At 53.8% G+C, this 14,559-nt stretch overlaps 1 long non-coding RNA gene across 1 annotated transcript; it reads right to left on the bottom strand.

The window, feature by feature from the left end:
• Window positions 1-4,867: 4,867 nt before the first annotated feature.
• Window positions 4,868-13,027, bottom strand: LOC116454478. The gene is made up of 2 exons (XR_004244115.1): window positions 12,709-13,027; window positions 4,868-7,201 (listed from the first exon to the last, which is right to left on the bottom strand). It is a non-coding gene; the product is annotated as an uncharacterized LOC116454478 (long non-coding RNA).
• Between the last annotated feature and the right edge of the window lie 1,532 nt (window positions 13,028-14,559).

Genomic DNA, 14,559 nt, shown 5'->3' on the forward strand with positions numbered 1-14,559 from the left:
TGATGGGGGGCGAGAGCAGGGCTGGGGATGCTCTGGGGGGATGCAGGAGAGGTGCTGGAGGTGGGAGGTGAGGTGGGACTCAGGTGGCTGAGCTGGGGCAGCCCCACGCTGGGGATGGGGTTTGGGGTCTGGGCTGGGGCAAATTTAATAAGTCCTACAGTGGCCTCCTCCCAGAGCCCGGCTTAATGGGATGCCAGAGACGACAGGGTTGCCTCGATCTGCTCATTCCCTGGGCCTGGGGAACCATCCATCTTGTTCTAACCCTATTTTAAAAAAATATAAAAGGAAAGAAAAGGAGGGGGTGGGGGAGAAAGAAAAATGATAAATCTGTTCAGGGCTTTTGTTTGCCTGCGATTCCTGTAAAGGACAAAAAAATGAAATAAAAGCCAGGCCCATTTTTTCCCTGCTTGGTGTTGCCATGGGATAGAAAAAAACCCGTTCTCAAGAGTGCAGTGCCTTTGGGGAGGGGAAAACCCCTCGTTAACGTTATGAGTTGCATCTGTTCCCTGGGTCCGGGTCACTTCCAGCTCTCCAGCTCTCCCTTGCCTGCCTTCCCCACCCCCTCCCATTGCTAATTTATTTGGCTATCCATGCCCTCAGAAATCAAAGGGGAGATCCTGGCTCCCAGCTTGGGCTCTGAGACAATGACCGCCACCATGCTGAGAGCATCCCGGCCCTGAGAGCATCCCAGATCTAAAAGCATCCCGGCTCAGGGAGCATCCCAGCTCCAGAAGCTCTCAGCCAGACACAAGAGGCAGAGGACAGAGCAGGGTCTTGGAGCAGGATGCCTGCTCATCCCTCTGGAAAACAGAAATAATAATCCTGCAGGAGGCAGGAGAGGGAATTCTGCCTCAGACAGTGCTGTGGGCAGGAAGGGTTTGGGGCAGCACTGCAGGATATTGGTCCTCCACTCTTCCTTCTGCTGGAGCCTCTGACCTGCCAGGCCTGAGCCCTTGAGGAACCAAATGAACAAACCTCCTTTCCCTGCTCCTGCTCGGCTCTCCAGCTCCTTCCCTGCTCAGGGAATGCATGTGATCAGGACCCAGCGCTATTTACCACATCTAGGAGGGTGAGGAGGCGTAAAAAAAGATCTTTGATGTAACACACTGGCATAAAAACATGTCTGTACAGCAGAGCAGAGGCTCTGCAGGACTTTGCAGGATGAGGGAATGGGATGGATATTTCCAATGGCATGTGGTAAAGAAGGCACCCGTGGTGGAGCTCTGAGGTGAAGCACAGGAGCCGGCGCAGGGCTGGGAGCCATAAAGCAAAGAGCTTCACAGTGAGAGACAAAACAGCCAGAACCAGTGCAGGGAGAGGATGATTTTCTTACCCAGCCGTGGCTCCTATCTGCTCGGATCCCATTTCCAGGCTATTTATAACCCAGGTGCCAGCAGAAGGCTGGTGGCTGTGAGCACTGAGCCCCCAGCACCCTGCACTTTCCTGCGCCACGTTGCCAAATGTGCCCGGCTCTCCGGAGATCTGGCTCCAAGAGCCGAGGGGATCAGCAGCCCTGGGTCTGCTCTGCAGCAGGCAACATCCAGAGGGAGTTTGGGTGGCTGCAGACAGCAGGGTGGGGCTGCAGAGAGGGAAGAAGTGGTGATTTCAGCTGGTGTAAAACAGGGGTTTGGTCAGGGCACCAAAATACGGCTGTGCAGGGGGCTCCAGGTGGGAACATGTCCTGAAAGGGATGAGCAGAAGGGCTGTGCCATGCCATGCCATGAGGAGCCATGCCAAGCCATGCTGTGCCAACTGCACCGTGCCGTGCCACGCCACGCCACGCCACCCTGGCTGGGGATCCCATGCTCATGGATCCCAGGCTGGCATCACGGCTTGGCAGAGGCTCACAACCAGGCAGAGGCACCTTCACAGCACTCCTGGCGCTGGCCAAAGCCTGGCATCGCTGGCAGGAAGCGTGGCAGTTGTGCCTGGAAGCCAAGGAGAAGCACAGAATCTGTCTGCACGCTCTCAGGATCCTCGGGTAACTCGCAGGTATCGCTTTGCTGGATTGTGTGTAAAAGGCTCCACAGTCCTTATTACAAACACCATAAATAGGTTTGTGGTTCTTCTTTGAGCTTAGGAACAAAAGGCTGTTTCATTATCATTAAACTTGCGTTTGAGGTGCTCTGTGACTGAGTGTCTGGCCTTTTATTGCAAGCCAGGGCTTTCAAAAGCTCCTTAAATGTTAATGTCACCTTTAAAACAACAGTGGCGAGGCCTTTGATCAGCAGCGCTGGTCACTTGGTGCAGCTGAAGTCAGAACCAGCCACTGACTGATCTTGGGGTTTTAATATTTCCCTCTTCCCCCTGCCTGGCACCAGGAGAGCAGCCAGGCTTTGATCAGATGTGGTTTTTAGCCAGCTCAAAGACCTCCTGCTCAAAGGAGATGTTCAGCACTGGGTTTCCATGGCTCAGTGCAGTGGAGGAGAGCAGGGAATGGCCAGGTTGGTCCTGTAAGAGTGACCCAGCCACACTGCCCCTGCCTGGCTTTGGGGACAGGAGAGAGGCCTTTCTCCATGCTTTGCCATGGATCTATGGGATTGCCCATGTTTTGGGGTCACCAGCTACACCCCCTTGTCTTTGCCACCGGTGCATCCTTGCAATTTGGAGGCTGGCAGGGAACAGGATCATCTCAAAGCCTTCCCCTTCTCCTGGCACCAGCTCTGCCCTTCACCAGAACCTCCCAGCAAGACCACACTCCCACAATTTATGTCCATGCTCAGTCACTGTCCATCCCACACACATGCCCAAGCACACGGTCGGCGGAGCGGGGACAGGGTGACACTCGCCCTCCCTGAGCAGGCAGCAGCCAAACGCCGCAGGAAAGCACATTTCAGGTCCAATTAATGCCATCCACGGCTGTGCCGGTGCTGGGCTGGGTACAAGGATATGTTTGCAGAGATAAGTGTGAGTGTAACCTGATGACACAAGTTGCCTGCTTCCAAATGTCAGGCAAAGTTCACCCAACCCATGTGAAACGAGTTAAAATTTAACAGAAATCTGCAAAGTGTTGCGTTGTAATTGAATCCATGATGTGGACGGGAAGCATGTTCAGACACATCCCAAATTTGCCTGAACCATAATATTCTTCTGGGGAAAAAAAAAAAAGGTCGATTTAAAGGAGGCGGCTGCTGCTAAATATGCACGCGCCCCCTCCTTCCCCTGCTGCAGGGAGAAAGTTCTGTCTGAAAACTTCTGAGTCATCCTGCATCAGTTTTGATGTGTCAAAATTGGTTTAAAAATTCACAGCTGAAGCAGCAGTGGGGAGAGCTGAGCTCAAGCACAGGCAGATGAATGCAAAGTGCTGCAGAGCTGAACCGCATCGGCTCCGCATCCGCAACAGGAGTCGGTGAGGCCGGACCCCGGCATTAAGGAGGAAAAAGGCTTTTTGGCTTCTTGACACTGTGATGTGGCTTTGTGTTGTTTTTCTCTTTGCTGGCTGCTAATTCTCCCTTTGTCCTGGCATGGCAGGGTGCAAACCCCTTCAAGCTTTAGAAATGGAAAGTTGTTTTGTTGGTTTTGTGCTCCGTTTCTATAGCGAGTTCAGCCCCCAAGGCCTCCCTACCGTGGTCTTTGGGCAGCAGTGGCCAGATGTGACCAGCACAGCCCATCACAGCCCCACGTGGGCTGGGACAACCTCTCCAAAGAGCCACTCCAGTGCCCTTTTTCCTTCCCTTTCCACATTCTCCCGGCCGAATCCTGCCCCAGGTCCTGCATCCCAAGCCTCAGCTGCCAAAAGAGCCGTGTCACAGTAAGGAGGAGGAAGCAGGAGAAATGAGCTCTGTGCTCTGGCTCACTCAGAGGTTTTTGTCTCTATCTTTTCCATTTAGGGAATTTATTACACTAAGTGATGGATGAAATGGATTAAAAAAAGAAGAAGATGGCCATCGCAGTTTGGACTAACTGAAGACAGCCCCTGCGTGGGCCGGCTCTACACACGGCATCCGCACAGATGGGTCTGGGGCTCGGCTCTGGTTTACCCCCTGCTCCTTGCCAGCAGATTAAACCTGTGATCCTAAAGGTCGGTGCTCCTGGCTGTCCCCCCAGGGCTGCTGCCCAGCCAGGCTCTCCCCTGGACACAGCAGGAGTGAAGGAAAACTGTGAGGGATGACTGAGACCCTTGTGTGCTTTTTACTCTGCAAGGGCTTTTCATAGGGGAGCTAAAAACAAATTTAGTACTTAATGCTCTGAAGAGTAAACACTTAAATACCCTATCATCTGCCCAAGTGCTTTGTTTATTATTCAGAGAAGCCAAACTGAAGCAGTTTTCCATGGAGATGTAGTACCTCCTTCAGATTAGCCAGCTTAATTAGATCCTGGTTGCAGTGCACGCTGCTCTGTGCTGATGAGGGAAAGTCAAACAGCCACTTCCAGAGGCCAAACCTTGGCTCCAGCTCCACCAGGCACAGGGCAGGATTTTGGGAAGAGAGTGGCAAAGCTGGACATCTCAAGTTCTGGTTCAAGGCTGATCACAGGTGACAGGGACAAACCCAACACTGGTGCTGGAAGTGGAGAGGAGCCACCATTCGCTCCCAGTCACACCAGTCTGTCCCAGCTTCCGCCCCCAAATCCCAGCAGGGACAGACCTGACCTCTAGTAAGGACTGATAATCTTACACAATCTGATCTTAAAAGAAAGTTGGATGAAAATGCCAGTTTAGGTACAAAATACTGGCAAAGGCCACTCCTGGATAGTGGCTGCCACGAGTGGTACTCCCTGAAGCATAAAATCTCCAGTCTCCCATTTACAAGCTATTAAAGCTGTTACATCCCATAATGGAGTTCCTCAGGTGAAGAAGACAAACAAGGGAAAATGCTGAAACACCACCGCAAGGCCTGACACAATAACAGACACGGCACAAGAAGGATGTGACACGGGCAGACAAACAGGAGCAAAATTTATGTCACCGGAGATTACAAGGGCATCGTATATCAGCCGTGGAGACGGGCTCTGAGTGGGGCTGGCCTAACCTTCCGGGGAAAAACCTCGGAGCAACAACCCCAGACGAGAGAAAAAGCAGAGCTGGGGCTCTCTGGCAGCATCCTGTGCTTGGGGAGAGCCAGGGGGTTTGGTGGGAAGGAGAGGGAGAGGGCAAAAATGACACAGTGGCCACGTGGCCGATCTGAGAATTGAAGGTGTTGCTCAGTCACTAATGATAGGAGGCTGGAAAATGTTTGTGTGCAGAGATAAGAGACACCTGGGCCACGGTGTGAGGGGTTTTTCCTGGGCCCAATGGCAGCACTTTGGGCATCAATGGCTAATCCTGTTGTTTGAGCTGGTGGGGCTGCTCTGATCCCCTCCTGAGCCCTGCCCATCACACCCCACCACCCCCCAAAGCAGCTCTTTGGCCTCTGGGATAAAGCCGTGGGGAAGGGGAAGCCAAAAGCTGAGCAGAGCCCAAAACCCAAAATCCCACAGCGTGGAGGGGAATTCTGTCCTTCCTGAGGCCAGAGATCAGGAGCAACCTTCTATCATGGGGAAGCCCCATTGTGAATGGATTTAATAACATCACTGAACCAGTCTGCAGGGGAAGGTTTTACCCACAGCTTATGGGATTTGGCCATTCCAGGATCAACTTTCTCATGTTCATCCAAAAACCTGTAAATAGCCATGAAAACTCAGGAACGGGAGAAGGGTGTTGCCCTTCGGTTGGATTTGGTGTAATGTGAGTACTTTGGACTTTGTTTAGCACTCAGATGGATTATTGGCTTCTCGTCCTCCAGCACAGAACTTTCTTTTCTTGCTTTGAGTGACTGTTTGCAAACATGTGATGTCTGCCCTGTCAGCACGCAGTCCTCACTCAGCACCTTGCAACCGCTCCTGGAAGTGTCAGGAATTATTAGGAGAGGCTGGATATGGCCACTGCTGTTTCACAGAGCATCTCAGGTTGGAAGGGATCCATAAAAATCATCCAGTCCAACTCCAGGACTGATCCATATGACCAAGAGCATCATCTGGATGCTCATTGAACTCTGACAGGCTTGGTGCTGTGACCACTTCCCTGTTCCAGTGACACATCATATGCTGGGAAAGGGAGAAATCCTAAACAATTTTTCCCATGGTGACAAAATCAACCTATGGTCACGCCGTGACCTGAATGTTGGGAATATCTGTGTCATTTCCAGCTAGTTTTGGTGTTGGAAATGCCACTGCCAGCCTGCCCCAGGTGCCAGGGTGCAAAGCAGAGATGCCTCCTGCTGCGCTGTGCCTGCCAGGCAGGATGAATCCAAGGTGGAAGAGGATTTAAGAATCCACCTAAGGGTGATGCTGCAGAAAGAGAGGGTCCTGCAGGACCTGGCTGCTCAGCTGTGAGTCTCCTGCAACTCCCAGCCCTCATTATTTCACTCCAAGTCAGTGCATCAGCAGTCAGACTTTGGAGTAAAAACTGTCCTACTTTCCAATCGCTGAATGCAGCCCGTGCCTCGGATTCCCGTTGCCGTGATCACGCTGCCAGTGGCATGGGCCTCTCAGATCTGGATGTTCCCTTCCATCCTTGGGTTACGTGAGCTGAAATCGGGGTTGATCTGGTGCAGTAAATCGCCCTGCTGCCTCAGCTGGCAGCGACGTGGGGGCAAGATGACTTCAGAGCCGGATGAACTCATCACAGGAGCATTCCAGCCGCTCGCTCGGCGCTCCCCTTCACGGAGCATGTCTGTCACAGGCTCTGCGGGGATCACACACCCTCGACCTCCGCCTCGCAAATAAAAAATGCCTTTTCTTCTCCAGCCTCACAAAGCAGCGGCTCTGCCTGGAGCCCGGAGGCAGCGGCAGAGCCCCCTTCCCTTCCCTTCCCTTCCTCCTTCCTTCCCCCTCGCACACGGAGATATTGCATTCATTCATCTCGGGGGCCGCGCCGAGCTCGCAGCCTGACAATGCATTATGGTGATGTAGGTCTTCATTTCGTGCTGTCAGCGACTACAACAACTGTATCCATTAGCCACGAGGCCAAACAGGGCCGTTCCCCAGCTCTTCCACCTCTGGGGATGTCCCCTGCCCGTGTCCCACCCGTGAGGCTCCGGGAAGAGGGCAATGCCCGGTGCTCTGGGTGTGGGATGGGGAAAGGGCGAGCTGGGAGATCAATGGCCCCGAGTGCTGCGAACACAATGAGATAATTCCACCCAGCAGAGCCTCATCAATCCCCCGGCTCCGGCGCGGCGTCCCCACGGCCACGGATTGCCGGGGCCATAGCCCAGGTGTGTGGCTGTCATGGAGATAAAAGAGGCTTAATTAAGACCCAATAAGCTAAGTGATTTGTTATCTCGGCACAATATATTACTCCAGCCTATCGATCCCAGGGAAGCACACGTGTCCGAGAGCTACCGACCAGGCTGGATCCCTCCCTGGTGAATATCCGCCGTGGAATTCTCACTGGAGCACCCCTTCCTGCTGCTGGCTGCTGGCAGAGGCCAGAAACCAGCCCCTAAGATATCCCCACTGCTGGGCATACCCACAAAAATATCAGGACTTGCTTCCCGCAAGGGAAAAACACAGTGAAATCTGGGAAAAGGCAGTTTCCATAAACCTGCATGCGCTCAGCTGGGGAATGGGAAGCCCAGAGGCCTGTCCCTGTCCCAAGCAGGGCTGGACATTCCCGAGCAGGAGCCAGGTCCTGGACACACATGCCATGACCTTGGTGCTCCAGCCCAGCCAGCACCACGGATCCCGAGAGCTGCTGAAACATTCCCTTCCCAGCTAAGATCAAACCATTTATTTTTCAAAACTTGAAGGAGGGGTGAAGGGGAGAGGGAGGGGAACCCGATTCCTTTAACATTCGAAATGTTAAACTGTTCAAGAAGTTCTTTGATCTTTTGAGGTTTTGCTGCAAAGGGAACACCCTTTCCCCATTGGTTTACTGAGTCACGCTTATTACTTCAATGCAGAAATATCCTTTATGTCAAGTGTATAAATATCCAGCTCGAAGCTTCAGAAGCCTTTTCCTTTTTTTCTTTTTTTTTTTTTTTTTCTGTCTGCCTTTTTTTTAAAGTTTTTTTTTTTCCGGAAGAGCGTGTTTCACGCTCTCCCGGAGCCGCCTGCGTTCTCCCTCGCAATCACAGTGGCTTCCTAGCAGGAAAATCGGGTGCTCTGCATGGCTGCCTTGCAGGGAGCACCCAGGGCCACCCCTTTCTGCATCCTCCCCACATTTCTTGTGGGGAATTCCACAAAAAGCAGGAGGGGGGAAGAGAGTAGAACACCCAGCCTGGAACTGCAGCTGCGTTAGGATCCCAGGACGCCCCCATTGCCAGGAGGCGCATCTCCAAAAAGAGCACGGGCTGGGGAGCGGCTGCGCGCCTGGCCGGCTCTCCCACGTTTTCCGCCGCATCTCTGGCATCTCCGGGCTGAGGCCGGAGTTCAAAGTGCCCGCAGGTGCGGAGGAAAGGCCCCGGGCTGGCCCCGGCTGGCAGAGAGCGGCTGGCACACGGTGCCGGCGGCACCCACGCGCCCGCCCGGACCTCCCGCAGCAGCGGCTGCAGCCGGGCCCGGCTGCTCCTTCCCGCCTGCCCCGCGACTTGGCCCCGAGCTACGTCTGCGATTGGGCTTGTTTGAACAGTATTGATGGCAGGCAAGCCGCAGCTTGAGCAGCGGGAGCCCCGGGAGCGTTCGCTTCCATGGGGAGGGAGGCGGAGATCCCCCTGCGCCCCGTCTCGGCTGCGGGATGAGGAGTCCGGGACCCCTCGGCTTTGTTTCAGCTTCCGAGCAGGATGTCACCTCCAGGACAGGCCATCCGGGTGCCATGGGTGTGCCAGGTGATGCAAAGCATGTTTTAAACTATGGCACAGCTCACCAGCTCTGGATTTTCTTCTTCTTCAAGGAAAGACCCCGCAGTGTTCAGCAAGCCAGGAGCCTCACCCAGACCTGGGCACGCTTAGCCAGGCAAAGGGAGGCATTCCCGACAGCCTCCCCAAAATGGGGCAGCTTCCCCACTCCTGCCAGCCTTGGCTGAGAGGGCTCGAAGCTTTTAGGACCCACATCCCCGTTCAATTCTTGCTGCGAGCTGAGATGGATGCTCAGAACTACGTCAGGTCATCACCTCTGATGGCCACCAAGCAGACTCCTGAGCAGCTCTCTGTCCTGTGTCCCCAAATCAGGAACTGCATCAGGAATGACAGCCTGGCGAGCTGGGGCAACAACCAGAGACCTCATCTGACAGAGGGATCGGGGCTTGTGCTGTGTCAGAGCTTGCTCAGGGATCTGTGCCTGCCCTGTGTCCCCCCTTCCTCCGCAGCACAGCACAGCAGGGATGCACCAACATCACCCCTCATGTCCCTCAGGGTCTCAGAAGTGACACATCCGGGAATGCTGCTCTGGTACCCACTGTGCTGGGTGGACCCTGATCCATCCCTGGCCATCCCAGGAGCTGGGTGTGGGAGCCCCTCTGGCCCCAGCTGTGCCCAGGCTGATGGAGCTCCTGGCTAACACCAATCGCTGTTCTCCCTCTTCATCCCAGCATGGAAGGGGGTCTGTGCTTTCCTTCTTCTTCCCTTTTTCTCCCTTGTTGGAGGTCACACCCCCCTGTTACATAACCAGCAGCCAGCTCTGGGCAGAGCAAGAAAACCCGACACTCACATAACCTGCCAGGCTCTCTCCAGCAGGGATTATTAAGTCATTAGAGTCTGTTAGCAAATTTTCCCGAATACTTTTTGCCTCTTCCCAGGGGCACCTTGATGGTTAATGACCCCAAACTACAGGCTGGGCTTAAATTCACCCACTCCGGTCAAACAACCTCCAGTGATCCTCAGGGTGTGGGAGAGATGTGGAGGGAGGGGTCAGGAGAAAATTCCCTGAAAAGGATGCTCCTGTTGAGTGGCAGAGGGAGGGAAGGGTTGGCAGAGGGGAAGGGGAGAGGTGCCCACCCCAGGGAGGGGTGAGGGGGTGATCCCCATCCTCCCTCAGTAACACACACCCGCTTTTCTCCTCGGCTGAGCTGGCAGCCCAGGGCGATATTTCTAACAGGCAACTGTATTGCCTAACTGGAGACAGAATAAAAAGTAATCATAAAAAAACCAGTCAGGCAGGCCAGTTGAGTCGAGAGGAGATCGGTTTCACCCACCTGCAGCTGACTTGTCCTCACGTTCTCAGGCTGAGCAGTGTGCACATCAACACCTGAGGATCTGAGGCTGGCGACAGGGGACACCCCCGGGCCCCAAACCCCCACCCAGGAGCAGCATCAATTCGAAATCCACCCTTTTATCAAGGTGCCCCTCACATTTTTGTTCTTGTTGAGAAGCAAAGTCTGGAGGAAAGGCTGCAGCTGCCACCCAAGGCGTAGCTAAAGGGGAAACCCCACACAGACTCCTCTTATTTTAGACCCATGCCTTTTAAAAAGAAAATTATACACTTAAAAGGATTTCTGATCCATCTGGCATTTAGAGAAGCTGTCATAATTTTTATGGATATCAGAAAGACTAGCAATAATAATGAACTGATGGCTACCAAAGTGTGCCTCCAGGTAACTCTGAATAATTTCCACTCGGATAAGCAGTACAGCTCTCTGATCCCCATGACCCCACAGCCTTGAAAGCCCTTTAAAAGACCAGAGGAGGCCGTGACTTCCATCCCAAGCCCTTTTGGGTTAATATCTGTGAGGAAGTGACCTGGGTATATCCAACATGAGGTTCAGCACTGGCATGGGGCTGCAGAAAATGCCCTGATTTCCCAGGCAAGTGGTGTCAGCAGACACTGGAGCCCCCCAGGCATCCTTCCCACAGCTCCCAGGACAGGGGATGGAGCCTTGCAATGGATCCCCCTGGCAGGGACCAGAGATTCCTCAGTGTCACCAACCCCTTCCCCACTGGGCAGAGACCAGGGAACCAGCGAGTCAAAAATTCACCTTCCTTCCAAAGTTGCTCGCGGAAGGAGATTTGTCACAGGAGCCTGTTTGCTCCAGAAATAAATCTCCCTTTAAGGCAGGTAAATCTCAGGCAGAATCTGTAAGATACCCTAATGTGGCATTAAGCTGAAGTTAAGGTTATATTCCTCCAGGGATGCCAGATGGGATTTGCTTTCCTTGAAGACAGGACACATATTTTAACTTTAATGGGTTGATGGAGCCCCTTTTATCTTGTAAATATGAATGAAGAAGGGGGAGCTGTTAAATAAATGGAGGGGTTTTACCTGAACCTTTTTCCCTGTCATTGGCTTGGACTGTGCTAAAGACCTTTGTTTTCTCAGCGGGAAACTCACTCAATCATTCAGAAAGGGAACTAAATGCCTTTGGAGAACATAACCTTTATTTTCCAGATAAATGGTTCACTCAGAGCAATTTGCATGTGGGAAGCTGGTATATGGCACAGGGAAAAAAAATTATATTTAAAACCCAATAGCGATGTAGGTCATGATACAAACATCTACTGCTGGGATGACTTCTCTGGGGTTGGAGAGTCAGGGAGCTCAAGGCAATGTAAAAGGATGGGGAGGGTTTGTGCAGCAGCTGTGCTCGGGGCTGAGTGGGCAGATGGAGGAGTGAACTAATCCATAGTGGTCCAGATAAAAGGGGTTGGGCCCTGGGAAGATGCAGGCAACCAGATGAGGAACTCTGCAAACGGGTCCCACCACCCAAGGCCCGCTCCGCAGCCTTGTCCCCAAGGCTGGCTTTGCAAACCCATCCCAGCCCCTCTCTCTTTCCAGAGTTGATACCACCAGAGGTGTCCCAGTCTCCGGCAGCTGTCACACCAACCCCAGTGACGCTTGGCTGAAGAGGGGACCCTGCCCAAGCACAATTCCCACAGCAAAGCCAACCGAGGGAGCTGCTGCTGTCACACCAACAGGGAGGGACAAACCAGCATTCGAACCATTGAGTTCTGATGGCTCACCTTGCTCCAGCAGCGGGTTTCCCTAAAGTTCTCCAAATCAGTGCACCCCAAAACTTCTCATGCCCCTGTCTAAGCTGCTGAGAACGGACCCACTGATCCAAATCACCTGATCCAGCCCAGAAACAGCCCCCAGACTTCCAGCCCTTAGGCTGGGAACCACAGCCATGCTCTCTAAAGTGACGAAGGACCCTACAAGGCATCGACCCCGCTCCAGGTTGTGCCCTGCGATGGCGTGGAGGAGGCAGAGCCTGGGAAAGGCGCCGGGAGCAGCTGCAGCGGAGCCTGGTGCCAAGCCCAGCTGCTCGTTAATTAGGGTAACATGTTGTCTCTTGTACACACCTCCAAAGACGCTGCATTAGCTTGATAAGTATTTAACACTTGGCACAGGGGGAAATTTCCACTTAGCATCCAGCAGCGCTGAGCGGCAGGGAGGGAAAGGTGGCACAGGCAGGGCAGGAGGCGGCACAGCCCTGGGCATCCAGCCTTGCCCTCTGGGACAACACCAGGCAGCAGCAGGGGAGTTTATGGGCTCTGCCATCACACTGGGAGCTTCCCAGGACAAAGCCCCAGCTCTGCTCTGCGTTTAATCCACCCTTCTCCTGGGGGTTGTGGCTGCTCGTGCCTCTCTTTGAGAGGCTTTTGGAGCGAGCTGGCCGTGACGGGCCCGCTGTGCCGCGCTCATTGTGCCGGGGTGCAGGTACCGTGCAAACACACTGCCAGGGCCAATGTGCTGCTGCCTGCGAGACATCTTCATCCCCACGGCTGCCTTCCTGCATGGGGCTGCGGGAAAAAAGGGCCACACTCAGCTCCTGGGACAGTGGGATATCCCCAGAGCTGAGGGAAACCGAGCTGGGATCTATCGAGCCTGCAGGAAAATGGTCATTGCTGCAAAACTCACCTTTTGCAAGCACAATTCCCTCCAGAGTGTGCAGAGATCAGGGTGATCAGACTCTCTCCAGCTTTGGGGACTCATCCCAGCCACACATAAATTGGGGGAGCTGGTCCCAGTCCATCGGGCACTCCCCAAGCCTTACACAGGGCCAGGCAGCAGCCCAGCCTCTTTCCACCACCAGGTTTTATTAGTATTTTCCATATGTTTCAATGCAGATAAATCTTTTGTCTGAATCGAAATCAGTAATTATGAGTCAGTGTTAGCACACAGCGAGTGAGTCAGGCACAGAGGCATTTTTGCCTCGTACCCTCAAGGTCTAAGACACTTCACGCTCCTGAGCCTCCCGTGTGTGGTCTTTGTTCAGGGCTTTCACAAACTTCATGGGCAATCCATCAGCGAGTTCAGCAGCAACCCCCAGCCAAAGCTGCCACCTTCTCCTCAAATCCTCGGGGTGGGAAAGCACCTTCAGCACCTGGGAAATGCACAGGTGGTCCCTGCTCACTCCATGCCCTGTTTGCTTGTCTTCAGCTCTGGCAGGACATGGGTTGTTAGAGGGGATGTTTTATTGATGGGTGTGGCTGGTTGGAGATGTGTCTCCCCACTCCCTTTGATCCCCCCAACTCATCTCCTTACCCCATCTCCTCTCCTTACACCCCCGTGGAGTTCAGCCCCATCCTTCCCCCCACTGTGGCACTTCATCCTCCCACATACCAGGCTCGGGCGACAGAAAAATGATCAAACCCTGAGAGGAATCGTGGGCTGGAGGTTGGTTTGGTCACCCAGGTGCAAGGAAGGAGCTCCAACCCCACAGCCACCCTGGAGAGCCCATCCCAACGTGGATCCGACTGCTGAGCCACATCTTAAAGACGTGTGGGCAGAGCAGTAATGGCCTAAATCCTGCATCTCTGCAAGGGCCACGTTGTTAATGTCACCAGGGTGAGACTCTTACCACAGTTCTTCTGCTCCCTGGAAAATGTGAGTGGAGCTTCTTTAGGGGCTTTGTCCTAAAAAGACAGGAGGCTCATGGCTCCAAAAGTTATTAGCAGGGAGAACACAGTCCAAGATATCCACACATCCAGCATGATCATCTAAACTCCATTTAATTCAGAAGTGCCACAAAATAGTAGCAACACCCTGACAAGTGCCGCGAGCCAGCACAGCACACACACGGGAGGGAGAACATCCGAACATCCCCACGCTCCTTGTTTGAGCCACAGCAGAGATAAAAATCCCACTGGTGTGACCCAGGAAGGAGCTGTCAGCCCCCAGCTTTGAGCAGAGGAGATTAGCCCAGCGAGCCTGTGTTTGTTTTCTTTGCCTTAAAGCACGCAAAACCCAACAAAACAGACTTTGTTTACTGCCCGTCCTAAACCGCTTAGGCAGGGGGAGATGAGCTGAAAGCTTAGACATGCTGCAGAGCTCCAGCCAGATGTGGCTTCCAATGGCCGAGTTAGGCACCTCTGAAACCTGAGATTTATTAGTGAAGGTGCCTGCTGAACCATAACGAGCTGTTGTAATTACCTCGGCCGCAGCATCCCCGCGGCCGGACAGCACCGCCACGAGTGCCCGGCCGAGTGACCACAGCATCCTGGGGAGGTGAGGAAATAGGTGAAGGTCATTCCCCATGCTGACAGGCTCTGGTGGATGGCTGAGGAGAGATAACAAACCATCGGGGTCACCCCCGATAAGGGATGAAAAAGCTCCAGAGGCGAGGAATAATTACGTGTGAAGGGCAATGTTTTCCTCCCAATGACAAGCTCCTCATCAGAGCCCTCCAGAGCCCAGGATGCTGCACTGAGGGACCAGCCACGGCTGGGCAGCACTGGGTTGTGTCTCTGCGGGGTGAGAGCCGGGCGG

The sequence above is a fragment of the Corvus moneduloides genome, chromosome 21 (assembly GCF_009650955.1).
Source record: "Corvus moneduloides isolate bCorMon1 chromosome 21, bCorMon1.pri, whole genome shotgun sequence".
Lineage (NCBI taxonomy): Eukaryota > Metazoa > Chordata > Aves > Passeriformes > Corvidae > Corvus > Corvus moneduloides.